We start from the raw sequence: 13,932 nt of genomic DNA, 5'->3' as shown, positions 1-13,932 counted from the left end.
GAGCCTCCTCACCAGTGGTCAAATGATCCATTTCTCTAATAATGAGCAGTAGTCAATTCTATGGAGGGCAGGTCTCCTCTGACACACATCTACTTGGGATCAAGTGGGTGTTTGAATCAATAACTGTATATCTTTCACAAATTCTCATAGGTGTATGCCTTTGTTCTTCAAATAATTTGAAAGACCCTGCCTCCTCTACTTCTGAGACTTCAAGGACAGAAGTTGTCACACAATCACATGGAACAATTTCAACAAACTTTTGTTCAGAATATGATATGAATACATAGTGTATCTTGTATATTTGGGAATCAATTGCAACTCATATCTACCTAGAGTAAATGAATGCAATGGAACTGCACTCTGCGTTTATTTGTAAACCTGTAAACCATTGTAAGAGTAAAATATTTCCTATTTCCCTCTTGGAATGCCTTTTGGTTTTGAACTTCTGATTTGAAGGTTAGCAGCTCAACAAGCGGTTAGTCATCAATAGTGTCCAGTATGTCCATGCCACCAGAGTCACTGGATCACTATTAATTCAGAATGTAATAGAAGGATGTAAGATAGTGAGTAAGAATTAAGTTTTTTTTAGAGAATTATGAAAATCCAAAAGAGTTCCTTGCCTCTTATGGGGAATATATGATATGAGCATTTCTGATCATGTAATAATAGGCTATAACTTAATAAAGATATTTAAGTACACAGAAGCTAGCTTCAGAAAAATCATGTTTGCAACAAACAAGCCATGCTTCAGTATTCTCTGCTAAGATATTTAGCTCATGCAGTATATAAAGGATACTACAGTTTTACTATTTTGCTTATGAATGAATGCTACCTATTCATCTTTCTTGCACTTCTCTTCTTCTGATTTACAAAGGCCAAACTACTGAGAGATGCAAGTAACTCCTAGTGAAGTCATAGAGGTTCAGTGCAATTAGATGACATAAGAGATAACAAGGAACTATTATGGTATTCCATGATACGACTAGCTACGCCATAATATCATTTTGCTTCTTCGATATTATTTTCTATTTTGCTTATCTTTTCTATATTGCCTCTCCAATTATATTATTTGTCTTTTCAAGTAGAATATGACCTACCCTTCCATCTTTCATATTCTGAAAACGAATAAAGGGAAAGAAAAGTCCAATAAACATAATGCGATGTACCCCTTCAACTGAACTATGAGATTTACATAAATGTCTTTCTTCTGGACAAATACTTTGCACAATCTAGTTCAAAGAACCTCTTACATTTGGTATTATACTATGAAGGCTTTGCCTTTAGCAAATTTTTTGCTTCACACTCATCAAATTGTAATGTCTTACCTCTGTATTCCCTCAAATTATCTGGAAAACAAAGGAGGCATGAGTTAGAAACGTTTGGAAGTAAAAAGGACACATATTCAGCAAGACTTCTCTGGGATAAGTTTCAATTGATGTAGCCCAGCCTCAAATAGATAGGTAAATGTAGGGAACACTGTCTGTTCTTCATGATGGCAAGCTCCTTCAAGCCGTGCCCTCATAATATCCAAAACTGGGTTTCTATTATATATAACCTTTGCACTTGTATTAAGATGAGAAACAAACTGTATTCTCCCTTAGTGTTACCTGTGAAACAAGCACAGTACATAATTATTCATGACAACCATGAGGCAATTTGCAAGTAACATATCAGTATGCTACTGACATTACTGCAATCAAATAAAGTCTTCATCCTACAAAAGTTCACCTTCTAGATAGAATTGACTTCAGAACTTTTAGATTGTGTTTTCCTCCATTATTTAATGTGTAAGAAAAGAGAATCTGTACATGGTGCAAATGGATACTATCTTCCACTGAAAAACAAATAATCAGAGGATGGAGTATACCTACAGTTCCTTTTGGTGATAGGAACAGGAACCTCCTCCTGACAAGTGGCTCAGGGAAAATGTCTATGGAGCACAGTTCCTTTGTCTGCATTCCCCAATAATGATCATGTGTGTGATGTAGTGGACATACTGAATGGTTAAGTTTAAACCTCAGGTTTGATAAGAAATAAATATATTCGTTCATTCTTCAAATACATTACACAGGTCATCTATTCTTATCTCTGTGATCCCAAAATATATACGGTAGAAGTTGTGAAATCCCACAGAGTTCCCTACAGTTCTCTCCAGATTTTTAATGCCTAGTTTTTTGTTAGAAAGGAAATATTTACTGATTCACTTTCACTTTCTATATTTTGCTCACCTATTTATTTTGGAGACAATTAAATTTGGATTCCAGCTTTAAATATCTACTACATTTGAAACTATTTTCCTTTTTCCCCTTACGGAGTCTGCTTCCTTTGTTCTTTCTTTCGCATACACTAGCACTAGACTTTTAATTAGAATCAAAATATCGTACATATATTCATAAAAATTAAAAATCTTGGAATTCCTAATGGCACAATGTTGTTCACTAGATGACATTACTCACACACTTTAAACATCTCTACCTATCTTTGCATGAGTTTGCTGTTCCATGTTATTTCCTGTATTCATGGATTCAGTTGAAACCATTGATTGCAAGAGAGACAACATGCCAGATTCACCTTGGACCTTCACAGTCTTCCAAGAACACCTAATACACTGCAAAATTCTCTCTGGTGCTTATCGTCCATGCATTCGTCACCCACTTTTCTGTGCTCATTTCTGAAGCATTGATTGGATTGTCTGCCTGCCCATCAGGGAGGTAGGAGTGTTCCCTTGTTTGCCACGTTTTGTGTGTGATGTGATTCAGTACACCAACTCTGGATTTGGTGGACAGGGTGTACTTGTGAAGAGTGTTACATGTAACCATTTCATGCTTAACCCCAAATCTTGGAGATCTTGTCATGTTTTATTGTCAAAGTATAATTGTGTCTGCTCTCTTATCAAAGCTGATGAAGGCCTTTGAGTTCTATTTGTGTAGGTGGGATGGAAGAGTCAAAGTGCCTTTATTTGTATTTTGAGAGTCAGTTGCCATGCACCATGCCTAGAACAGGTGATCTCTTCCCAGGTCAACGACTGTGGATCTTGATCAATATCAGTTGAATAGAGAGACAGTTATTTCCTTAAGATCCTACCATGGGGATGAGGATGTTGCAATACAAGTCTATAACTCTTCTACCCCAGACACAGGAAAAAATGACCAACGAGAGAGACCAGATAGGTGAACTTGGAGGAAATGGTGAAAGGTGCTCCCCGGTGTTCTGTCATGGGCCAGTAGAGTTGGCACAGAGAGACTTGGGAACAAAGAGACTCAGGAGGAAAACACGGGCTAAGTTTTTCTACTAGTGTATTGTAAGAACTGAGGGAGGAGAAGCCTCAAGTCCCTCCTGCAACAGTGTCATCACTGAGAGGATTGCCATGTGGCAAGTTATCTGTGCCAGAGAAGCTCTGATTGATTCAAAGCTACTCATGAGTTCGGTATTTCTGAAGGAGGCAGGGAATGGGCCCAAGGATTGTGAGCCAAATAACTGTAAAATTGTCCATGTCTGATTCCAGTAGAAAGATAGACCTGAGAATCAGAGAGTACAATCACATGCTGAGGGTGGCCTTCCTGTCACTGTGGACCAGAATGAGTTACTGTGACTTTAGTGAAATTATGGGAACATAATGCAACAAAAATGATACCGGAGCAACAGCAAACAGTAGTCAGCTGAGTAGAGATGTGAGGGGAGAGAAATGGAAATGGGATGTCCTAGTGCGTGAGAAGGTGTCAGAGATGGCATAGAGGTTACATATTCCACCAATGTCTTTGGAGGAAGCAAAAGGAATAGAGAAGAAGAAACACACAGTAATCCTCCTAAGAATGTCTTCTCACACAAATAATTGATGTGTTATACTTTACCATGTGCCCTCTGAAGTTGATCTGAAATATCAAGAGAACAATCATAGTGTCAATCACACAAGAAACTAACAGGAAAAAACAATGTCTTTGAAAGAATCCTCTCTACATACATCAGATACTCCCCAAATGAAAAGAGGCTCACAACATAGTAACTTAAATCGAGTAGATTCAGATCCAAAGTGAACTTGTAGTACAGATTAAAATTCTGCACTTTGGCCCTGAAAGCTATAAAAGTTTTGGTCACTGATACATTTCTTTGCCAAATCTGGAGTTGTTGGATTCAACCGGCTGTCACGTGAATAGCCAGAGAACAGACCCATACAAGCACTAGGACTCCGATGTATCCCCCAATGTTACTTATATCTATAACTATTCTGAAAACCATCTATACAAAGTCATTGAAATTCAGACGATACATAGCATAATTTTGGTATATGAATATGGTTTTACTTCTCAGTAGAGACATGAATATATAAAAATTATTGTGATCTGTGTAATTTTCCTAAATGTCCTATTGAGTTCTCATCACTCACATCATCACCTCCACCCCCACCACTAGCACTGAATTTGTCATCGACTTTCAGCAAGTATTTTCTAGGGCTCTAAGCACTACATGCTTCCCAAAGTCCATCTTGTTTGATCATGAGGGGCCATAAGGCATACATTTCCCCTTTGATGAAGACAGGCAAATTGAGATTACAGTCTGGATACAACAGGGTTAAGTTTTCTCTCATATGTTTATTCCATAGCTTCTATTTACCGTATCAGTTATATGAACCAAATTAATTTTGTATCAAAATCCAGAGTTCTATTTCTGTAACTAAGTCCCATCCTCCACGGTTTGTTTTAGAAAACTTCAGCAAGCTTCCACCATCCTGGGCAGGTCTGTTAAAGGCCACGGACGTGGGGGATAGTATTCATTTTCAAATGGGTTTATCTGCGTACAAATGGGATACATATGATCAGTCCGTGACACACAGTGTCCTTGGTGCAACATCAAAATGAAGATGCTAGAACTTTTCCTCTGTCCTCTGAAAATCAATTGAGATAAAGCCCAGGACAAATGACCTACTGTGTAGTGTTCACTGTACTGTGTGCCTATTCCTAGGTGGTAACCAGACATGTATTTGGAGAGCACACATATACCCCTTTCCATGATGTCCCTATTTTCAAGTGCACAACTTGATTCTGATATTTTTTGTTCTTTTGCTTTATTAATATTTTGCTAAGTACTGATATCTTGCACATAGTGATTATTGTGCAATTTATTAAAATAAAATGCCTTGTGTTATTGTTCACTTGCTTCTGCATCATCAGTGTTTTAAATTCACTGTTCATATATTCTACTATGAATACAGGTTTAGACACTCATATAGATGGCTTTTTGGAATGTTATGTAACATTATCATTAGAAAACTTAAGAACACTGTCTTGTCTTTGACATTTTTCACTCAAGAAAAAGTAGAGTACAGCAACACTCTCCCATTACTCTGTATGGTTGTACAACAGTTTTACTAATAGCACAATGACTGTGGGCAATATCAGTTTCCAATTAAATCACACAGTGTAAATTCAGTGATGCATTATGCTAATGTACCAACTACACATGTGGATTTTCCAAATATGTGCGTTTGTCTAGAAAAAATAGATTTTGTTTGTTTCCTTTTTTCTTCTTCATGGTTAGCCCTCTTTATCCTGGTGTCCCTCCAGGGCCAACTTATTTGTATTTAATTTCAGGAAATACTCAGTTTCTGAATCATTTTCCAGGAATTTCTACACTTTTAGGATGTTACCAAAGGATTCCTGAGAATTTATGCTTGGTCTTACGTTCTTGTCTTATCAAGTGTACAGGTAAAGTTTCATTTTGTGTAAAACCAATGATTTTAAGCACATTTTAAGGATTTAAGCATAAATATCTTAGGATTGCAAATTTCCTGTCAGAAGTGTCTTTCATGTTGGTAAAAACAACCACCCAGTTATATGTCCTGGAAGATATGCTTAAAACTGAACGGAGTCATCCCATTTGAAAGAATAAGGTGATTGAATTTCATTGATTATGCTTTGGCTACCAATGTCCATCTTCAATGCTCCCTTTCACCCACTTTTGTAACTAAAACTGAGTGTAAATCACCCATGTAACTGAGAAATAATTTTTGTTCATAAAAATTAAGTTACTAAAAATCAAAACACATCTTCGCTCAAAAACTCAAAAACCTCATCTCCCAAGACAACTTTGGAATGTATCATTGATATATCTTTGCTTATATGTCAACAGAGTCACAGTCCGGTTAATACATACAAGTACATCACAACAATGCATGCAATTTAGTAGTGCAAGAACATGTTCAATGTCATAGTTTGTAATGAAGAAGGTATTCAACTCTATGTTTCCCAGCTACTGATCAGCATATACCAATTACATACTCTATTTATGAATGAGAAATATATTTACCATATTCTTCTTCCAGTTTCCCTGCATAAATCCAAACATTCAGAAATTAATAAAACATGAAGACAGCAAATATTGACGTCAAATAAGAGAGGTTGAGACAAAACAATGTATTCATGGAATAAGACAATTTTATACCCCAGTACCAAGATGAGCGTACACTTGCTCTCCTGGAATCAAAGTTTGAATCTACATGCCTGGTAGGAATGCAAAGGTAAAAAATCTATCTCTGTCTTTATTACATAGGGAAACAAAGATAACAATGAAGACTATTTGGGACAAACAAACACCTACACTTTAAAGTATAAATTGAGATGGGTTTCAATAAAAATCACTAGGCACCATGGCTTGCTATTGACAATGTCAAGGCATTGAACTTTCATTTTGTGTTACTTTCAAAAACTGAAACCTTATCTTTTGTGTCTCTCGCAAGGGCATGTTGAGGAGAAAGTTACCATATGCTTTGACAAATAAAGTAAGTGTTCATAGTTGACAACAGTGGAAAGAATGTTCACCAAATATAGCATATTTTCAATCTAGCTATTTAAATTAGGGGATCTTCCTCTTTGTTGCCTAAGATGTTCAAAGACTTAAAGATTTCGTCTCCTTCTATTTCCTTATGTCTATGGAGAGAAGTACCATCATGGTACAAATGCCTAGTGGATCATTTGGGGTTTGAATCATTCTGAGCTACCTCACCAGTGGTCAAATGATCCATTTCTTCAATAATGAACACTAGTCAATTCTATGGAGGGCATGTCTCTTCTGACACACATCTACTTGGGATCAAGTGGGTGTTTGAATCAATAACTGTATATCTTTCACAAATTCTCATAGGTGTATGCCTTTGTTCTTCAAATAATTTGAAAGACCCTGCTTCCTCTACTTCTGAGACTTCAAGGACAGAAGTTGTCACACAATCACATGTAACAATTTCAACAAATTTTGTTCAGAATATGATATGAATAGCTAGTGTATCTCATATGTTTGGGAATAAATTGCAACTCATATCTACCTAGAGTAAATGAACGCAATGGAACTGTACTCTGCCTTTGTATGCCTGTAAACCTTTGTAAGACTACAATATTTCCTATTTCTCCCTTGGAAAGCCTTTCGGTTTTGAACTTCTGATTTGAAGATTATCAGCTCAACAAGTGGTTAGTCATCAATAGTGGTCCAATAAATCTGTGCCACCATAGTAACTGGTTCACTATTAATTCAGAGTGAAATAGAAGGATGCAAGATAGTGAGTAAGAATTAGGTTTTTTTTAGAGAATTATGAAAATCCAAAAGAGTTCCTTGCCTCTTATGGGGAATATATGATATGAGCATTTCTGATCATGTAATAATATAGGCTATAACTTAATAAAGGTGTTTAAGTACATAGAAGCTAGGTTCAGAAAAATCATGTTCGCAACAAACAAGCCATGCATCAGTATTCTCTGCTAAGGTATTTGGATCTTGCCATATATAAGGGATACGTCAGTTTTAGTCTTTTGTTTATGAATGAATGCCATCAATTCATCTTTCTTGGACTCTTCTTCTCCTTATTAACAAATGCCAATCTATTGAGAGATGCAAGTAAATCGCTAGTGCAGTCACAGTGGTTCAGTGCAATTAGATGACATAGGACATACCCAAGGATCTAGTAGGGTATTCCATGATACGACTAACTACGCCATAATATTATTTAACTTATTGAATGTTATTTTCTATTTTGCTTATCTTTTCAATATTACCTCTTCAATTATATTATTTGTGTTTCCATGTAGAATATAACCTACCCTTCCATCTTTCATATTCTAAAAACAAATAAAGGGAAAGGAAAATCCAATAAGCATAATGAGATGTACCCCTTCAACTGATCTATGAGATTTACATAAATATCTTACTTCTGGACAAATCCTTTGCACAGTCTAGTTCAAAGAATCTCATACATTCTGTCTGATAGAGTGAAGGCTTTTCCTTTTGCAAATTATTTGCTTCACACTCATCAAATTGTAATACCTTACCTCTGTATTCCCACCAATTATCTGGAAAACAAAGGAGGTATGAGTTAGAAACATTTGGAAGTAAATAGGACACATATTCAGCAAGACTTCTCTGGGATAAGTTTCAATTGATATAGCACAACCTCAAATAGATGGGTAAATGTAGGGACCAATGTCTGTTCTTTGTGATGGCAAGGTCCTGCAAGCCGTGCCTTCATAACGTTCAAAACAGGGTTTTAATTATATCTAACCTTTGCACTTGTATTTAGATGAGAAACAAACAGTATTCTCCCTTACTGTTATCTGTGAAACAAGGACAATGCATAATTATTCATGACAACCACGAGGCAATTTGCAAGTAATGTATCAGAATTCTACTGACATTACTGCAATCAAGTAAAGTCTTCATGCTACAAAAGTCCATCTTCTAGATAAAACTCTCTTCACAAGTTTAGAATGTGTTTTCCTCCTTTATTTAATATGTAAGGAAAGAGAATCCGTACATGGTACAAATGAATACTATGTTCCACTGCAAACCAAATATTTAGGGATGGAGTCTACCTAGAGCGCCATCTAGTGAAAGGAACAGGAACCTACTCCTAAACAGTGGTGCAGGGAAAACATTTATGGAGCACAGTTCCTCTGTCCACACTCCCCAGGAAGATCATATGTGTGATGTAGTGGACATATTGAATCATTTAGTTTCAATCTCGTGTTTAATAGAAAGTAAATATACTCGCTCATTCTTCAAATACATTACACAGGTAATCTATTCTTCTTATCTCTTGTGATCCCAAATATATGCAGTAGAAGTTGAGAAATTCCACAGATTTCCCTACAGTTCTCTCCAGATTTTTAATGCCTAATTCTTTGTTAGAAAGGAAATATTTATTGCTTTACTTTCACCTTCTATATCTTTCTCTCCCCTTTACTTTGGAGCCAATTAAATGAGTAATTTCCAGCTTTACATATATACTACATTTGAAAGTTTTCCTTTTTGCCCTTATGGTGTCTCCTTTGTTCTTTCTTTCTCATGCTCTAGCATACACTTTTAATTAGATTTCAGGATATCTTACATATCTCTTCATAAAAAAGAAACATCTAGTAATTCCCATGGTCACAATGCTGTTCACTAGATAACATGCTCACACACTTTAAACATTTCTACCTAGCTTTGCATGGGTGTGCTGTTCCATGTTATTTCCTGTACACATGGATAGAGTTGAATCCATTGATTGTAAGAGAGACAACATACCGGGTTCACCTTGGACCTTCACAGTCTTTCAAGAACACCTAATACACTGCAACATTGTCTCTGGTGCAAATGCCCCAGGCATTCGTCACTTCACTCTGCTGTGCTCATTTGGAAAGCATTGATTGGATTGTCTGATGCCCATTAGGGAGGTAGGACTGTTTTTTTGATTGTCAAGTTTTGTGTGTGATGTTTTTCAGTACACCAACTGTGGATTTATTGGGCTCGGGTTATTTGTGGAGTGTATGATGTGTAATCATTTCATGATTAACATCAAATCTTGTAGATCTTGTCATGTTTTCTTGTCAAAGTATAATTGTGTCTGCTTTCCTATCAAAGCTGCCGAAAGCCTTCTAGTTCTATTTGTGTTGGTGGGAGGGAAGGGTCAAAGTGCCTTTATTTGTATTTTGGGAGCCAGTTGCCATGCAGCATGCCTAGAATAGGTGATCTCTTTCCAGGTGAATGGCTGTGGATCTTGATAAACATCAGTTGAATAAAGAGGAAGTGAATTCCTTATGATCCTCACTATGGGGATGAGGATGTTGCAACACAAGTCTGTCACTCTTCCTCCCCAGACACAGGAAACAATGACCAACTAGAGAGAAGGTTGCTGGGAACTCTTTGGATGAAATTGTGAAAGGTGCTCCCCGGTGCTCTGTCATGGGGCAGTAGAGTTGTCACAGAGAGACTTGGCAACAAAGAGACCTAGGAGGAAAACACAGGCTATGTTCTTCCTCTATTGTATTGTAAGAACTGAAGGAAGAGAAGCTTCAAGCCTCAAGTCCCTCCTGCAACAGTGTCATCACCAAAAGGGTCATCTGTGTTCATGCTCTCTGTGCCAGAGAAGCTCTGTTTTTTTTCAAGGATACTCATGAGTTTGGTGTTTCTGAGGATGGCAGGGAATGAGCCCATGGATTGCTAGCCAAATAACTATGAAATTGTACATGTCAGTTTCCAGAAGAAAGATAGACCTGAGCATGAGAGAGTACACTCACAAGCTGAGAGTGGCCCTCCTGTCACAGTGGGCCAGAATGAACGACTGGGATTTTAGTGAAATGATGAGGAAATAATGTAATAAAAATGACACAGGAGCAACAGGAAACAGGAGCCAGCTGAGTAGAGAAGTGAGGGGAGAGAAATGGAAATGGGATGTCCTAGCACTATGAGACGGTGCCAGGGATTGCCCAGAGCTTACATATTTCACTAATGTCTTTGGAAGGAGCAAAGGTATTTAAAAGAAGAAAAAGACAGTAATCCTCCGAAGAGTATCTTCTCACGCAAATAATTGATTTGTTATACTTTACCATGTGCCTTCTGAAGTAGATCTGAAATAACAAGGGAACAATCATAATGGCATTCACACAAGAAATTAAAGTGAAAAAGCAATGTCTTCCGAAGAATCCTCTCTGCATACATCAATCCCCCCCAAACGATCAAAAGCTCACAACATAGTAACTTCACTCAAGTAGATTCAGATCCAAAATGACCCTCTAGTCCAGATTGGAATTTTGCCCCTTTGGCACTCCAAGCTGTAAATGTTTTGTGCACCGATAGACAGCTTTGCCAATGCTGCAGTGGGTGGGTTCAACCGGCTAACCCCGTGGGTAGCCACAATACAGAACCCATACAAGCACTAGGGCTCCCACGTTCCCCCAATGTTTATTATATCTATTAACTCTTTTGAAGACATTGATACAACGTCAGTGAATTTCAGACAATACACAGCATAATTTCCGCGCGTGTATACGGCTTTATTTCTCAGTAGAGACATGAATATTTAAATTTTATTATGATTTTTGTAATTTTCCTAAGTGTCCCATCGAGTCTTCATCGTTTTCTTCATCACCTCCAACTCCACCACTAGCACTGACTTTGTCATGGATTCTCAGCAAGTGTTTTCTAGGGATCTAAGCTCTACATGCATTGAAAAGCCCATCTTATTTCATCATCAGTGGTGTTAAAGGCACTCATTCCACTTGTGCTGCAGACAGAAAATTGACTTGACAGGCAGGATAGAGCAGGGTTAGGTTTCCTCTCACTTGTTTATTCCATAGCTTCTACTAACCCTAAGACAAGCGTGGACTCAAATATGTTTTCCATCAAAATTCAAAGTTCTATTTCCTTGACTGATTTCCATCCTCCACGGTTTGTATTGGAAACCTGCAGCAAGCTTGCATCATCCTGAGCAGGTCTGTTAAAGGCCATGCACGTGGGGGATTATATTCATTTTCAAGTGAGTTTATCTGTGTGCAAACGGAGTATATATGATCAGTCGGTGATTCACAGTGTCTTTGGTGCAACATCCAAATGAAGACGCTAGAGCTTTTCCTCTGTCCTCTAAAAATGAATTGATATCAAAGCCCAGGATAAATGACCTTCTGTGTGGTTTACACTGTACTGTGTGCATATTCCTAGGTTGCAATCAGAAATGTATTTGGAGAGCACACATATACCCCTTTCTATGATGTCCCTATTTTTCAATTATGCAGCATGATTCTGATTTACTTTTGTTTGCTTGCTTTCTTAATATTTTACTAAGTACTGATATCTTACACATAGTGTGCATTGTGCAATTTAGTTAAAATAAAATGCCTTATGTTATTGTTCACCTATGTTTCTGCATCATCAGTGTTTTAATTTCCCCGTCCATAAATTCTAATATGAATACGAGTTTAGACACTAGGATAGATGGCTTATTGGAATGTTATATGACATGATCATTAGAAAACTTAAGAACACTGTCTTGTCTTTGTTGAATTTTATGTTCTATGCGACAGTGAATACAGGGGAAACATTTTCCAATTTTATAAATTTTTCACTCAAGGAAATAGCAGAGTAGAGCACCACTGTCCCATTACTCTATATGGTTGTCCAACCATTTTCCTAATAACACAATGACTGTGGGCAATATCAATTTCCAATTAAATCACACAGTGTAAATTCAGTGATACATTCTGCTAATGTACCAAGTACACATGTGGGTTTCCCACATATGTGTGTTTGTCTAGAAAAAGTAGTTTTTACTTGTTGCTTTTCTTCTTTTTCTCTTGGTTAGCCCTCTTTGTCCTGGTGTCCCTCCAGTGCCAGCTTCTTTGTCTTTAATTTTAGGAGATACTCTGTTTCTGAATCATTTTTCCAGGAATTTCTACACTTTCAGGATGTTACCAAAGGATTCCTGAGAAATTATGCTTGGTCTTATGTTCTTGTCTTATCAAGTGTACAGGTCAAGTTTCATTTTGTGTAAAACCAATATTTTAAGGACATTTTAATGATTGAAGCATAAATATTTTAGGATTACAAATTTCCTGTCAAAAGTGTCCTTGATATTGATAAAAATAACTACCCAGTTTTATGTCCTGTCAGATATGCTTAAAACTGAATGGAGTCATCCATTTGAAAGAATAATGTGAATCAATTTCATTGATTTTGGTTTGGCTACCCACTTCCATCTTCAATGCTCACTTTCACTCTCCTTTGTAACTAAAACTGAGTGTAAATTGCCCATGAACCTGAGAAATAATTTTGGTTTCTAAAAATTAAGTTACTAAAAATCAAAACACACCTTCACTCAAAAACTCAAAAACCTCATCTCCCAAGGCAATTTTGGAATCTATCAATGATATATCTTTGCTTATGTGCTAACATAGTCACAGTCTGGTTAATACATACAAGTAAATCACAACGATGCATGCAATTTAGTAGTGCAAGAACATGTTCAATGTCATAGTTTGTAACGATGAAGATTTTCTACTCTATGTTTCCCAGATACGGATCAGAATTCACCAAATACATTCTCTGTGTATGAATGAGAAAAGATATATTTACCATATTCTTCTTCCAGTTTCTCTGCAAAATTCCAAACATTCAGAAATTTATATAACATGAAGAGAAGAAAATGTTCACATCAAATAAGAGAGGTTGAGGTAAAACAAATTATTCATAGGTTAAGACCACTTTATGCACCAATACCTAGATGAGCGTACACTTGTCTCATGGAATCAAGGTGTGAATCTGCATGTATGATAGGAATGCAAAGGTAAAAATCTACCTCTGTCTTTATTACATAGGGAAACAAAGATAACAATGAAGAATATTTGGTACAATCAAACACCTACACTTTAAGGTCTAAATTGAGATGGGTTTCAATAAAACTCACAAAGGCACGATGGTGTGCTTTTGACTTTGTCAAGGCTTTGAATCTTTCATGTTGTCTTGCTGTGAAAGAGTGAGACCTTATCTTTTGTGTCTCTAGCAAGGACATGCAGAGGAGAAAGTTACCATATGCTTGGACAAATGAATTTAGTGGTCATAGTTGACAACTGTGGAAAGAATGTACAACAAACAAAGCAGATTTTCAATATAGCTATTTAAATTAGGGCATCTTCCTCT

This window comes from Tenrec ecaudatus, chromosome 7 (assembly GCF_050624435.1).
Source record: "Tenrec ecaudatus isolate mTenEca1 chromosome 7, mTenEca1.hap1, whole genome shotgun sequence".
Classification (NCBI taxonomy): Eukaryota; Metazoa; Chordata; class Mammalia; order Afrosoricida; family Tenrecidae; genus Tenrec; species Tenrec ecaudatus.
This window is presented reverse-complemented; position numbering follows the sequence as displayed.